Genomic DNA, 15,849 nt, shown 5'->3' with positions numbered 1-15,849 from the left:
TGGAACATCTTCGCCGGTTAGAAACATTTAGGCTGACCTGCCTACGATCCATCCTGGGTTTAACCAGACTGGATTGTGTGAGGAGCTCACAAATCCTTGAAAGATCTGGGCAGGGTCCCATCGGTGAGCTCCTCCGGCAGGCAAGGCTGCGATGGCTGGGTCATGTAGCCCGCATGCCCAGCCACCGCATGCCGAAACAGCTTTTGTTTGGCCGGATTGAGGGGGCTAAGCGGGCGCGGCACGGGCTAGAGAAGAGATGGAGTGATGTGGTACAGGAGGACGTGGAGCTGAGTGGACTTGCCGATGACTGGTACCAGCGGTGTCAAGATCGGCCTCTGTGGAGGAGGCTCGTGAAGGATGCTACTGGGCAGTTGGAGGCAGTCGCCCTCCAACAACAACGGAGGGCGGAGGAGCGACGCTCACAACAGCGAGCGGAGCGCCGGGTGGCTAAAGCACAGCAGGTTGGCACAGTAGGGGGCACAGGTGGTGCATCAGCCAGTCATCTCAGTCAGTCGACCCGTGGCACCTGGGTCTGCCCCGTGACCTCCTGCCAGCGGGCGTTCGACACTTCACGTGGCCTCAGGGTGCACATAGCCTGGCACAAGCGTCGTGGTGACGTCACCGCCACTTAGTGGCGAATGGCGGTTGTTGTTGTTGTTGATGGTGGTGGTGGTGATGGTGGTGGTGATGGTGGTGGTGGTGATGGTGGTGGTGGTGGTGGTGATGGTGGTGGTGATGGTGGTGATGGTGATGGTGGTGGTGATGGTGGTGGTGGTGATGGTGGTGGTGGTGATGGTGGTGGTGGTGGTGGTGATGATGGTGGTGGTGATGGTGGTGATGGTGGTGGTGATGGTGGTGGTGATGGTGGTGGTGGTGGTAGTGGTGATGGTGGTGGTGGTGATGGTGGTGATGGTGGTGGTGATGGTGGTGGTGGTGGTAGTGGTGGTGGTGGTGGTGATGGTGGTGGTGGTGGTGGTGATGGTGGTGGTGATGGTGGTGGTGATGGTGGTGGTGGTGATGGTGGTGGTGATGGTGATGGTGGTGATGGTGGTGGTGATGGTGGTGGTGGTGATGGTGGTGGTGGTGATGGTGGTGGTGGTGATGGTGGTGGTGGTGGTGGTGATGGTGGTGATGGTGGTGGTGGTGATGGTGGTGATGATGGTGGTGATGGTGGTGGTGATGGTGGTGGTGATGGTGGTGGTGGTGATGGTGGTGGTGATGGTGGTGGTGATGGTGGTGGTGGTGATGGTGGTGGTGATGGTGGTGGTGATGGTGGTGGTGGTGGTGATGGTGATGGTGGTGGTGATGGTGGTGGTGGTGATGGTGGTGGTGGTGGTGGTGATGGTGGTGGTGGTGATGATGGTGGTGGTGGTGATGGTGGTGATGGTGGTGGTGATGGTGGTGGTGGTGGTAGTGGTGGTGGTGGTGGTGATGGTGGTGGTGGTGGTGGTGATGGTGGTGGTGATGGTGGTGGTGATGGTGGTGGTGGTGATGGTGGTGGTGATGGTGATGGTGGTGATGGTGGTGGTGATGGTGGTGGTGGTGATGGTGGTGGTGGTGATGGTGGTGGTGGTGATGGTGGTGGTGGTGGTGGTGATGGTGATGGTGGTGGTGGTGATGGTGGTGGTGGTGGTGATGGTGGTGGTGATGGTGGTGGTGATGGTGGTGATGGTGGTGATGGTGGTGGTGATGGTGGTGGTGGTGATGGTGGTGGTGGTGGTGGTGATGGTGGTGGTGGTGATGGTGGTGGTGGTGGTGATGGTCGTGGTGATGGTGGTGGTAATGGTGATGGTGGTGGTGGTGGTGGTGATGGTGGTGATGGTGGTGGTGGTGGTGATGGTGGTGATGATGGTGGTGATGGTGGTGGTGATGGTGGTGGTGGTGATGGTGGTGGTGATGGTGGTGGTGATGGTGGTGATGGTGGTGGTGATGGTGGTGGTGATGGTGATGGTGGTGATGGTGGTGGTGGTGATGGTGGTGGTGGTGGTGGTGATGGTGGTGGTGGAGCTGATCTGCCCTCTGACCATCGACTAGTCATCTGTAAGATGCGCCTGCCATTCTTCCACTCCGGTGGTGGGTGTACACCCAGGACCCCATTCCAACCTAAAGTGGCCTGGTCTCAGTTATCTGATGAAAGTTGCAAGCGAGAATTTCATCATCGCTTGCGGCTGGGATTGGCATCGTCCCCGACTCCTCCTGATGTCGAGGGTAAATGGGCGAGGTTTAGGACTGTGACTCATGCAGCTGCAATGGCTGCTTTGGGTACGCGGTCCAGACCTCCCCAGACACCCTGGATGACAGAGGAGTTGTTCAGGATGGTTGAGAAAAAGCGACAGGCCCACTGTCATCGGCTACAGAATCCCACGTCAGAGAATGAGGAGGCTTACCGCAGCCTTCGCTCGGAGGTTCGGAGAGCCGTGAGGCGCTGCAAGGATGGGTGGTGGTCGCGGGTTGCTGAGGAGATGGAGTCTGCCTCAGTGGCCCGTGATCACAAATCGCTATTTAACTCCATCAAAAGAGTAACCTGCAGCGCCACACCTATTACCATCATTAGGGGAAAAAACGGTGATCCAATTTCCGACCCCCAGGAACAGGTTCGCAGATTTGCTGAGCATTTCTGTGAGGTCCTGGGGGAGGGAAAATCCCACAGCCAGGAAAACATCGTGGCACAGGGTGAGGATGACCCTGCTGAGGCTGCGGTGCCTCAAATATTGGATGAAGTCACCCCCTGTGAGTGGCTGGCTGAGGTGCCATCTGCTGAGGAAGTATTGAAGGCGATCCGGAGTCTGAGACCAGGAAAGGCAGCGGGCAGAGATGATCTCCCAAGCGAAATGCTGAGGGAGGGTGGCGTTTGTGCACAGACTGCCCTATATGACATCATAACAACAGTCTGGACCACTGGACGGGTTCCGCAGGATTGGAAGGATGCCCTGGTGGTCCCCCTTTTTAAGAAGGGGGACCGCACAGACTGTAACAACTACAGGGGCATCTCACTCCTCAGTGTGCCGGGAAAGGTCCTGGCAAGGATTATTCAGCATCGCCTTGCCAGGCACGCTGAGGAGAGGCTTGCGGAGCCCCAATGCGGTTTCAGGAAAGGGCGGTCCTGCACAGATGCCATATTTTCTGTCCGTCTGCTACAGCAGAGGTGTAGGGAATTCCAACAAGACCTACATCTCTGCTTTATTGACCTGGTCAAGGCCTATGATACCATCAGTAGGCCTGGGCTCTGGGTCGTTCTTCGTGCTTTTGGAGTACCTGACCCTCTGCTCACGATCATTAAGGACCTTCATGATGGTGAGCGGGCCCGGGTAAAACTACGTGGCCGGGAGTCAGAGCCATTCCCTGTACACCTTGGGGTGCGACAGGGATGTCCTCTGGCTCCCACATTATTTAACATCTATTTTGACCACGTAGTTCGTGAAGCCTTCAATAGCTGTACCGGGGGAATCTCCATATGGTACAGATATAATGGGAGGCTAATCGATGCCCGGGTGCGGTCAAGGGATGGCTCCCTATTGCTCAACCACGTTATGTATGCTGATGACTTGGTAATAGCTGCTCAGTCAGAGGAGGAGTTGGAGACGCTGCTGCTGAGACTGGAGCGTGCCACTAAGAGGTGGGGCCTTACCATCAGCCCCACCAAAACTAAGCACCTGCCTGGGTATTTTGTACCATCGGACACTCCACCCCCACAACTCCCAATCGGTGATGGGGCAGTTGTGGAGAGAGTGGAGAGTTTCCCATACCTGGGCAGTGTGCTTATGACTGGCTCCAGTTTAACAGCAGAGGTCTCACTCCGAATCAGTCGAGCGGCAATATCTTTTCATCGGTTGCGTAACGCTGTGTGGAAGCTACCTGGTCTGTCGCTCCGCACTAAGCTTCAGGTCTTCTCGGCCACGGTCATTCCCTCCCTTCTCTACGCTTGCGAAACGTGGACCCCCCTAATGGAACATCTTCGCCGGTTAGAAACATTTAGGCTGACCTGCCTACGATCCATCCTGGGTTTAACCAGACTGGATTGTGTGAGGAGCTCACAAATCCTTGAAAGATCTGGGCAGGGTCCCATCGGTGAGCTCCTCCGGCAGGCAAGGCTGCGATGGCTGGGTCATGTAGCCCGCATGCCCAGCCACCGCATGCCGAAACAGCTTTTGTTTGGCCGGATTGAGGGGGCTAAGCGGGCGCGGCACGGGCTAGAGAAGAGATGGAGTGATGTGGTACAGGAGGACGTGGAGCTGAGTGGACTTGCCGATGACTGGTACCAGCGGTGTCAAGATCGGCCTCTGTGGAGGAGGCTCGTGAAGGATGCTACTGGGCAGTTGGAGGCAGTCGCCCTCCAACAACAACGGAGGGCGGAGGAGCGACGCTCACAACAGCGAGCGGAGCGCCGGGTGGCTAAAGCACAGCAGGTTGGCACAGTAGGGGGCACAGGTGGTGCATCAGCCAGTCATCTCAGTCAGTCGACCCGTGGCACCTGGGTCTGCCCCGTGACCTCCTGCCAGCGGGCGTTCGACACTTCACGTGGCCTCAGGGTGCACATAGCCTGGCACAAGCGTCGTGGTGACGTCACCGCCACTTAGTGGCGAATGGCGGTTGTTGTTGTTGTTGATGGTGGTGGTGGTGATGGTGGTGGTGATGGTGGTGGTGGTGATGGTGGTGGTGGTGGTGGTGATGGTGGTGGTGGTGGTGATGGTGGTGATGGTGATGGTGGTGGTGATGGTGGTGGTGGTGATGGTGGTGGTGGTGATGGTGGTGGTGGTGGTGGTGATGATGGTGGTGGTGATGGTGGTGATGGTGGTGGTGATGGTGGTGGTGATGGTGGTGGTGGTGGTAGTGGTGATGGTGGTGGTGGTGATGGTGGTGGTGGTGATGGTGGTGGTGGTGGTGGTGGTGGTAGTGGTGGTGGTGGTGGTGATGGTGGTGGTGATGGTGGTGGTGATGGTGGTGGTGGTGATGGTGGTGGTGGTGGTGATGGTGGTGATGGTGGTGGTGATGGTGGTGGTGATGTTGGTGATGGTGGTGGTGGTGATGGTGGTGATGGTGGTGATGGTGGTGATGGTGGTGGTAGTGATGGTGGTGGTGATGGTGATGGTGGTGATGGTGGTGATGGTGGTGGTGATGGTGGTGATGGTGGTGGTGGTGGTGGTGATGGTGGTGGTGATGGTGGTGATGGTGGTGGTGATGGTGGTGGTGATGGTGGTGGTGATGTTGGTGATGGTGGTGATGGTGGTGGTGATGGTGGTGGTGATGGTGGTGATGGTGGTGGTGGTGGTGATGGTGATGGTGGTGGTGGTGATGGTGGTGATGGTGGTGGTGATGGTGGTGATGGTGGTGGTGGTGATGGTGGTGGTGATGGTGGTGATGGTGGTGATGGTGATGTTGGTGATGGTGGTGATGGTGGTGATGGTGGTGGTGGTGATGATGGTGGTGATGGTGGTGACGATGGTGACGGTGGTGATGGTGGTGATGGTGATGGTGGTGGTGATGTTGGTGATGGTGGTGATGGTGGTGGTGATGGTGGTGGTGGTGGTGATGGTGGTGGTGGTGGTGATGGTGATGGTGGTGGTGATGGTGGTGATGGTGGTGGTGATGGTGGTGATGGTGGTGATGGTGATGTTGGTGATGGTGGTGATGGTGGTGATGGTGGTGGTGGTGGTGGTGATGATGGTGGTGATGGTGGTGACGATGGTGACGGTGGTGATGGTGGTGATGGTGGTGGTGATGGTGGTGATGGTGGTGGTGGTGATGGTGGTGATGGTGGTGGTGATGGTGGTGATGGTGGTGGTGGTGATGGTGGTGGCGATGATGATGATGGTGGTGGTGATGGTGGTGATGGTGGTGGCGACGATGGTGATGGTGGTGATGATGGTGGTGGTGGCGACGATGGTGATGGTGGTGGCGATGGTGATGATGGTGGTGGCGACGATGGTGATGGTGGCGACGATGATGGCGATGGTGATGGTGGCAAGGATGATGATGATGGTGAAGATGATGATGGTGGTGGTGTTGATGGTGGCAAGGATGATGATGATGAAGGTGGTGATGGTGGCAAGGATGATGATGGCGACGATGGTGATGGTGGCGACGATGGTGATGGTGATGATGGTGAGGATGGTGGTGATGGTGGCGACGACGATGACGATGGTGATGGTGGCAAGTATGATGATGATGGTGGTGGCGATGGTAGTGATGATGATGGTGGTGGCGGTAGTGATGATGGTGGTGATGGTGGCAAGGATGCACCGTGGGGATGATGGAGCAGCACGTGGAGTTGGAGGAGGTGGAGGAGGTCTCAGTGGAGGAGGTGGAGGAGGTCTCAGTGGAGGAGGTGGTGGAGGTCTCCGTGGAGGAGGAGGTGGAGGAGGTCTCAGTGGAGGAGGAGGTGGAGGAGGTCTCAGTGGAGGTGGTGGAGGAGGTCTCAGTGGAGGTGGTCTCAGTGGAGGAGTTGGAGTAGGTCTAAGTGGAGGTGGAGGAGGTCTCAGTGGAGGTGGAGGAGGTCTCAGTGGAGGAGGTCTCAGTGGAGGAGTTGGAGGAGGTCTCAGTGGAGGTGGAGGAGGTCTCAGTGGAGGAGGTCTCAGTGGAGGAGGTCTCAGTGGAGGTGGAGGAGGTGGTCTCAGTGGAGGAGGAGGTGGAGGAGGTCTCAGTGGAGGAGGAGGTGGAGGTGTAGGAGGAGGTGTAAGAAGTGTAGGAGGAGGAGTAATAATAAGAGGAGTAGGTGGAGTCTGTTGCGGACAGCCCCTGGTTGATGTTTCTCTCGCTGCTCCCTCAGTCTCACACCGCTCCCTCAGTCTCACACCGCTGGCGAGGCCTCAGGCTCCGTGTGTGTGCAGCGCGTGCAAGGCCGCCGCTGCCGCAGCCACCACCGTCATGTTGTTGATGTTGTTATTGTTGTTGTTGATGTTATTGTTGATGTTATTGTAGGGGCATAGCACCGTGTTGTTATTGTAGGGGCATAACACTGTGTTGATGTTATTGTTGATATTGTTGATGTTATTGTTGATGCTACTGTTGTTGATGTTATTGTAGGGGCACAGCGCCACCTGCTGATGGAAGAGGGTAACTTCGGTGCATCACGTGGTGCACCACGTGAGACATCACGTGGTGCACCACGTGATGTCTGGAATCCTCCGTCGTGGCTGTTCAAGTTCGTCGTCGTCATCGTCGTCATTGTCATCGTCGTCATTGTCATCGTCGTCATTGTCATCGTCGTCATCATCGTCGTCATTGTCATCATCATCGTCGTCATTGTCATCGTCATCGTCGTCATCATCGTCGTCGTCGTCGTCATCGTCGTCATCATCATCGTTGTCATCATCATCGTCGTCGTCATCGTCGTCATCATCGTCGTCGTCGTCGTCGTCGTCGTCGTCATCATCGTCGTCGTCATCATCATCGTCGTCGTCTTCACCACCCCGGGGTGCCGCTAGTGAGACGGCGCTGGCGACTGCTCTTACTGAGCAACAGACGGTGCCACTACTTGTGGTGAGGGTCAAAGTGCGTCTGCCCACGTAGGGCGGCGGTGTTCACGTTGTTGTTGTTGCTCTACGTCACTACAACTTGTTGTTGTTGCTCTACGTCACTACAACTTGTTGTTGCTCTACATCACTACAACTTGTTGTTGTTGCTCTACGTCACTACAACTTGTTGTTGTTGAATAAAGAAGCCCCTACAAGTATTGCCGACTCCCCAACTGCGTCACTACAACTTGTTGATGACTTAAAGCTTTCGCGAGTGCAGGAATTCATATTCTTTGGGGGACTTTCTATAAAGTCACGTGGGATATGTTCAGAAATAATAAAATAAACAAAGAAAACTACGACGTCTCGATCGCAACGCAGGTGACCGTCATCAGGAGGGGAAGAAGTGGGGCGATCGCTAAAGGCAAAGAAGAAGAAGCTGTTTTAAAGGATTAAAACGGGCGCAGCTCCAGCGTCCTGGATCACAAGCGGAGATGTTCACGTGAACTGGGAGAATCGACACAAGGGTGGAGAAATTTACAACTTGCGGTGATGTTCACGTGAACTGGGAGAATCGAGAGAAGGGTGGACGCATGAGCCGTGGAGAAATAAACAACTTGCGGTTATGTTCACGTGAACTGGGAGAATCGAGAGAAGGGTGGACGCATGAGCCGTGGAGAAATTAACAACTTGCGGTGAAGTTCACGTGAACTGGGAGAATCAAGACAAGGGTTGACGTATGAGCCGTGGAGAAATTAACAACTTGCGGTGATGTTCACGTGAAATGGGAGAATCAAGATAAGGGTTGACGTATGAGCCGTGGAGAAATTAACAACTTGCGGTGATGTTCACGTGAAATGGGAGAATCGAGAGAAGGGTGGACGCATGAGCCGTGGAGAAATTAACAACTTGCGGTGATGTTCACGTGAACTGGGAGAATCGAGAGAAGGGTGGACGCACGAGCCGTGGAGAAATTAACAACTTGCGGTGGGCCCAATGCACAGGGCGACACCGCGGGAACTGGAATTGATGGTCCCATCTTTAGTAAAATAAAACGAACATTGGGAGGTGACAGGATGGACACATCACAGCCAGTTACGACTTAAACTGGTCCATGACGTCCTTCCAATGATTGCTGAGTCTGTACCCATCCTCTCGGTTAAAATTGTGTCTGTGGATGGCCTCAATAACGAATCTTTGCTGATAGCCAGTGGGCTTACAAAGTAACTTCGTCTTAGAGAAATCTATTTTGCATGAGCCAACCGCATTAAAACAATGATCAGCCACGGCCGAGGTGTTGATCCTTCCGTGTTTCAAATCCGCCTTCTGCTCACGAACACGGCCCGATTAGTGTCGCTTAAATTTAGATTTAAAGCTTTCGTGACTGCAGTAATTCATATTCTTAGCTCTTTCGGTAAAGTCACGTTGAAGGGAAACAATAAAATAATAAAATATATATCAAACAATAAAAATTATCACGACGTTTCGACCAGTTCACGTGGTCGTTTGTGTTATGGTCGAAACGTCGTGAGAATTTTTATTGTTTTATATATATTTTATTATTTTATTGTTTCCCTTCAACGTGACTTACCGAAAGAGCTAAGAATAAGTGTCGCTTAGTTTCCCCAATGTAACTGCTGCCGCAGACACAGCTTGTGTTTGTAGACGCCGGGGTATTGCACGTCAGGGATCAACATCCTTCGCAGATGGGATTAGCTCACAGATTTTACGCACTGTGTTAAATCGAGCCTGGATCTTATGTGTTTGCTCAGGATTTTTGAAGTATTTTTGGTGACCCCTGCTAATGTATGGCAAGGTGATGGTTTTGATTGGGTCCTCAGATGGTTCTTTCCCAACAGGTGGGGTGATAGCTTTACGGATTGTGTGGTCCGAATATCCATTCGTCTTGAGAGCTTGGTGCGTGTTTCAGTTTTTCAGTTTCTTTATTTTGGTATAGCCCTGTGAGCCATTCGGCTCTTGAATCGGGTGCAACCACAACAAACAAAACAAAAATACGAACAAGAAAACATCTTAAAGTGATTCATCTTCTTTGGTTCTTTCGGTAACGTCACGTAGAATGATAATAAAATAATAAATTGATAAAATAAAATAACACAATAATATTCTCAATAATAATATTCTCAATATTATTGTGTTATTTTATTTTATCAATTTATTATTTTATTCTCATTCTACGTGGTGACTTTACCGAAAGAACCAAAGAAGATGAATCCTTGCAGTCATGAAAGCTTTAAATCGAAAACAAATCTTAAAGTGACTACTTTGTGTGACTGTGCAAACAGAAAATCCAGGAAAAAAACAGCAAAATATTCCTGAAAAAAGCACCGTGCACCAACGCTGTGTGCAAAAAATCCCAGTGGGATGCAGGTCAAACAACAACAACAACCACAACAACCACAAGAAAACTTAGATTAAGGCCATCAGTCTAACTCCGTACTACAAAAAAACAAACATGTCCAAACCAAAAAACGTTTTCCAAATCACCAAAAAATAAAGCCATTATTGCAACGTAACAGTGATCACAGGGACTGTGACCGAATTTGTACAATAAACTACATAAATAACATGTAACACCAAATCCTAGAGCCATAGCTGGCTGCATGAGTTGTTCTTGTGATACAGGTCAAAGGGTATTTTTGTTTTTCGATTTAAAGCTTTCGTGACTGCAAGGATTCATCTTCTGTGGTTCTTTCGGTAAAGTCATGTAGAATGAGAATAAAATATTAAATTGATAAAATAAAATAACACAATAAAATTATGACGTTTCGGCCACAACACAAGTGGCCTTCAACAGGTGAAGGGACGAGACTGTCTGGAGGAAAGAACCAAAGAAGGGTATTTTTGTGTTTTCAGGAAGCATCTCCCTCTGGAGCAACTCATTGTCTTTGAAATAGGGAGAACACTCGGATCATTAATCAGTTACATGGCACACCACTCAAAGGTTACACGTAGAGGAGGTTCATTCTCTGCAACACGAATTGTAGTTTTGTATTACGTGTTGACGTAGATTTTGTCGAACTAGGACATAGTTCATTTATTTGGTATAGCCCTGTGAGCCATTCGGCTCTTGAATCGGGTGCAACCATAACAAACAAAAAACATGAACAAGAAAACATCTTAAAGTGACTTTGTGTGACTGTGCAAACAGAAAATACAGGAAAAAAATATCAAAATATTCCTGAAATAGCACCGTACACCAACGCTGTATGCAAAAATCCCAGTGGGATGCAAGTCAAATAACAACAACCACAAGACAACTAAGATTAAGGCGATCAGTCTAACTCCGTACTACAATAAAGAAAAACATGGCCAAAACAAAACAAACTTTTCGAAATCACCAAAATAAAAGCCATAAATCCAATGTAACAGTGATCATAGGGACTGTGACAGAATTTTTAACAATAAACTACATAAATTATAACACCAAAATCTAGAGCCATATTTTAGGCCACTGAATAGCAGTGGCAGCTAGGGTTGTACAACTCCTCTAGAGCAGTTTTGAGTGAAAATCTCATAGGTAGTGATTCAAGTTGCAGTTTATTGGCAATAGCATTCCAGACCCTGGGGGCATCAATAGCAAAGGACCTTCCTCCAGTTTTTGTACGGCAATAGGGAATGTGAAGCTGGTAAATGAGCGAAGACCTGAGGTCAAATTTGTTCTTTGAAACAGGAGATCCAGTAGGTAGTCTGCGGAATTTTTTGTAAGTACATCGTGAATAAATAAGATCTGGTGCACAAGCCGTCGAACATTAAGAGATGTTAAGTTTGACCCAGTGTAGAGATCACAGTGGTGAGTCCTATATGGGCAGTTCAATGCAAATCTTAAGGCCGAGTGATAGATGGAATGAAGCCCAATTTTTATTTTTGTCTTTTTACCAATATAATCAATGTGATCTTCAAAACTAAGTTTTGAATCCAGGATGACCCCAAGATACTTATAGATCTTGACTTGCTCTATTTGATAATTATTCAAGGAATTATAATTGGGGAAAAATAACTTCCTGCTTTAGTCCCGGAGAGAAGCATAGCACCTTGGTTTTGGAGGTATTCAGGACTAGATTAAGAGAAACTAGCTGATGTTGTAGTTTTTTGAAATCACCCTGGAGCTTAGCAATCACGTCATCCGGAGAGCGGCCAGCAGTAATCAGTATCGTGTCATCTGCAAGAAGATTTACCCTGGAATGATCCAGTTCAGTGCCCAAGTCATTGACATAAAGAGAGAACAAGAGGGGGCCGAGGATGGAACCCTGTGGAACCCCTTTTGTTATCTTAACACTGTTTGACCTCCAACCATCTGTGAATACAGTTTGGGTGCGAGAAAAGAGGTAATTTTTTAACCATTGTACTGTGTTCTCGGAAAAACCGAGGCAACTTAGTTTACTAAGCAGGGTGTTGTGGTCAACTATCAAAAGCTTTGGACAGGTCAAGAAAAAGACAGGCACAGTACTGCTTATTATCAAGGCTATTGTAAATTTGATTCAAAGAGTCTAATGCAGCAGATGTGGTGCTGTATTTTTTCTGGAACCCAGATTGTTTTAGATCTAGTAGATTGTTGGTGGACAGGAAACTGCTAATTTGGTAGTTCAATAATTTTTCCAAAATTTTCATCAATGGGGACAAAATTGAGATAGGTCGGTAGTTATTGGGATCATCTTTAGGGCCCCCTTTGTAAAGTGGACGGACGTAGGAATGTTTCCATTCTAGAGGAACTGATGCTTCTTTGATGGACAGGTTGAAAATATGGGCTATAGGTTTGTATATTAGGTGACCAACAGTTAGTAGAGCAAAGACGGGAAAACTATCTGCTCCGGTAGAGGAGGACCCTTTGAGGTAGGACAGTTGTTTCAGAACATTATTTTCGTGGATTGGTTGGAAACTAAATTCGTTTAATGTTTGGACAGGGGTGTAGGAATTTGCAGGAGCAGGGGTGACTCCCAATACATTATCAAAAAGATTACCAGCTTCAGAAAAATGAAGGTTAAAATTGTCAACTATTTTTTTGGGATCTGAAAAATATTCCCCATTTCGGTGAAGCTCAACAGGCAGATTTTCTGTTTTGGATGCCTTTTCGATAGATTTGATTGTTTTCCAAAAAATCCTGGCATTTCTATGTGATTCCAGGAGAGTGGAGGAAAAATAGGCATTTTTTGCATGCCGTATTTTTTACGCATCTATTCCTTAAAATCCTGTATTCTAGCCAGTCATTTACCAAATTACTTTTCTGAGCACATGCCCAAGCCTTGTCCCTAGTTTTCATGAGCTTTGTAATCAAAGGATCATACCATGGTGGGCGGTTGCCTTTTGTTTTAAATCTAACCAACGGAGCATGTTTGTTAAGAATTTGGAGAAACGTGTACCTGAAAGTCTCCCAAGCCGTAGTCAGGTTGGGGATATCACAGACCTTATCAATATCCGAGTGAAGCACATCATTTGTAAATGCCTGAGTGCTGAAGTGCCTCAAAGAGTGCTTCTCAACAATTTTAAGGGGGGCTTTGGGTCTGGCTGATGATCTCACACCAAAAATGAAGGAGTGATCACTAAGTTTCGATTTAAAGCTTTCGTGACTGCAATGATTCATCTTCTTTGGTTCTTTCGGTAAAGTCACGTAGAATGATAATACAATAATAAATTGATAAAATAAAATTACACGACTCTAAGGTAATACCAACCGCATTTACACTAACCTCTTATGTTGCAACTTCTCTCAATGCAAAACGAATTCTAGCTAGAACTAGCTTCGCTCTTATCTCGGAAAAAATCAGACTTACACGCACCGAACTCGATCAGTTAGACAAGACACTCTACAAATCACACTTAACATTGACAGCAACAATGTCTACATCGGATTGGGAACATGTAGACAATATGACTACCTCTTCGGCTGCCACTATGTCGACCAAATGTAGGGACAATTTGATTTCCAAATTCAAGCACCTCTCCAGCAAATAATCGGACCCACACACCGAAAAGATAGACGTCAACAAAGTCGTAATTAATCGCAGTAACAGTTCCATTTCTGATGGTCTGAAATCCGTTTTAGCTAAAGGTCTAAACTTTGCTGTCACACCGAGACACTTACCGGTTAATGATATCTTTGCCCATGTCGACGTTGCACTCAAGGGCTTGAGTCCCATCGCTGCAGACGTAGCAAGATCTGAAATCGCTGCAACCCTCAAAAACGCTAAGTTGCCACCCAGCAACATCAGCAAAGACGAACGTTTTGAATTATCTCAATTAAAAAAGAGGGATGATATTGTCGTCCTCTCAGCCGACAAGGGCAATGCCACTGTCATCATGGACAAAACAATATAACAACAAAATTCAAGAACTACTCAACGATGGCAGCTATACAAAAATAAAAAGAGATCCCACCAACAGCCTGGTTACCAAAACGAACAAAATCATCTCTGATTCAACAGCATTAATTGATGAGACCAAACAGTTCTCGTTGAAACCCTCTGCTGCCAGACCACCAAGATTATATGGCCTTCCAAAGATACACAAAGAAGATACACCCCTTCGCCCCATCGTCTCTACTATCAACTCCCCCACCTATAAACTGGCACGTTTTCTTGCTGATATACTGCGACCTTTCACTGGAAAAACCACCTCTGCGGTACTAAATTCTACTCACCTGGTATCGACAATCAAAGGCATTTACCTGTCCCCAGACGACCTGCTTGTCAGTTTTGACGTGGTGTCCTTGTTCACCAAAGTCCCGGTACCTGACACCATCGCTATCATTGAAGACCTGGTTCATCAAGGACTGCACACTGATGTACCCCCCCTGGTGAGACATTGCTTAACCAACACATACTTCACCTGGAATGGAACTTTCTACAAACAAACTGAGGGCACCCCAATGGGCTCCCCCCTATCTCCGGGTGTAGCCAACGTATTCATGGAAAATTTTGAAACTGACGCCATCCAGACTGCCACTCTACGCCCGACCTTATGGGAGAGGTACGTGGATGACACCTTTGTCATCTGGCCACATGGCCAGCCTGCTCTAGACCAATTCCGCGACCACATCAATTCCATACACCCAGCCATCAGATTTACCATGGAGGTCGAAAAAGATGGCAAACTACCCTTTTTGGATGTCTTAATTAAAAGAAGACATGATGGTTCAATGAGCCACTCTGTCTACAGGAAAGCTACCCATACAGATGCTTACTTGAAACCGGATTCCCACCACCATCCATCCCAGAAGAACTCCCTCATCAAGACTCTATACCATAGAGCCCAATGCATTTCCGACCAGGAACACATTACCAGTGAACTCAAGCACGTACACCAGGCTCTCAGGGCTAATGCTTACTCCGACTACACAATCCGCAAAGCCATCACTCCAGTCATGAAGAAGGATTCTCTTGTGGAGCCACTCAAAACCATCACCTTACCCTACATTGCAGGGGTCACTAAAAAGATCTCCAAAATCCTGAAAAAACACAAGATCCAGGTCCGATTCAACACAATACACAAAATCCGTGATCTAGTTCCATCTGTAAAAGATGCTGTTCCATACATACAGTACCTGGGCGTTTACAAACTAAAGTGCCTCTGTGGTAGTAGCTACATTGGAGAAACCAAACGACATATCTCGGACCGCATCCGTGAACATAAAGCAGACTTGAAACACGGTAGGACGAACTCCTCTGCCGTGGCAGATCACTGTTATAATTCAGTGGGCTCACATGACATTGACTTCTCCAAGACGGAGGTTCTTTGCAAACCAACCGGCTACCATGAGATATTCGTTCATGAGGCCATTCACATATACAAGCACAGAGACAATTTCAACCGAGAAGATGAATTCTGGCTTAGTAACCATTGGAAAGATGTTTTAAACCATTTCCGTTCTTAAATAATTGTATTTTACGATGACCTTCAGACCGCAGCTCTTTCACCAGCATTGACTCTTAATACCTCTCACACCACGGTTAATGGTATGGTTTACAACATGGAGTATAATAGCGCCTCGCAGCTGTCTCTCTCCCCCTCCTCTGTTCCGACCTTGGATGAACTCGTCCGTCTGAACGGAGCCCGTAGCTATCCGTGTTGCTAAAGTTGAGGGTAAGAATCCACCCATATTTTCGCCATATAGCATTGTGATATATAACGACTTATTGTTGGCAGCTTAGCTGATTGGAGAATATAGAGTTTATTGATAACATTAAGGTAATTTATATTTTAGTTTTTTATTGGTTCACTATGTAGTATTCATTATACATTGTATAGGTATACCCAGTTACTGTGAATAGCTCAGATGTGTAGACCTTGACTTCAGCATAGCCATTTCTGTGACCAGTCACTAGCTAATCACTCAGTTATTTCAATGCTAAATTCGCCTAGTTATTTCAATGCTAAATTC

General features: G+C 48.7%; 1 protein-coding gene across 3 annotated transcripts in view; it reads left to right on the top strand.

Annotated features, from left to right (window-relative positions):
- The window catches only part of LOC116938341 (uncharacterized), a 29,606-nt gene extending 22,501 nt beyond the window's left edge, over positions 1-7,105 (top strand). For 2 of the 3 annotated variants that reach the window (XR_012940067.1, XR_012940068.1), the window contains exon 11: positions 7,024-7,055. The gene's annotated coding sequence lies outside the window, so the exon portion shown is untranslated. Of the gene's footprint in view, positions 1-7,023 lie in introns of all 3 variants that reach the window. The other variant, XM_076063292.1, reaches the window with a different exon arrangement.
- Positions 7,106-15,849: the final 8,744 nt, after the last annotated feature.

Source organism: Petromyzon marinus, unplaced genomic scaffold, assembly GCF_048934315.1.
Source record: "Petromyzon marinus isolate PM22_M1 ecotype Great Lakes invasive population unplaced genomic scaffold, UKy_Petmar_22M1.pri1.0 PM_G_Scaffold_99, whole genome shotgun sequence".
NCBI lineage: Eukaryota > Metazoa > Chordata > Hyperoartia > Petromyzontiformes > Petromyzontidae > Petromyzon > Petromyzon marinus.
Note: the sequence above shows the minus strand (reverse complement) of the source record. Positions and strands in the feature narration are given on the sequence as shown.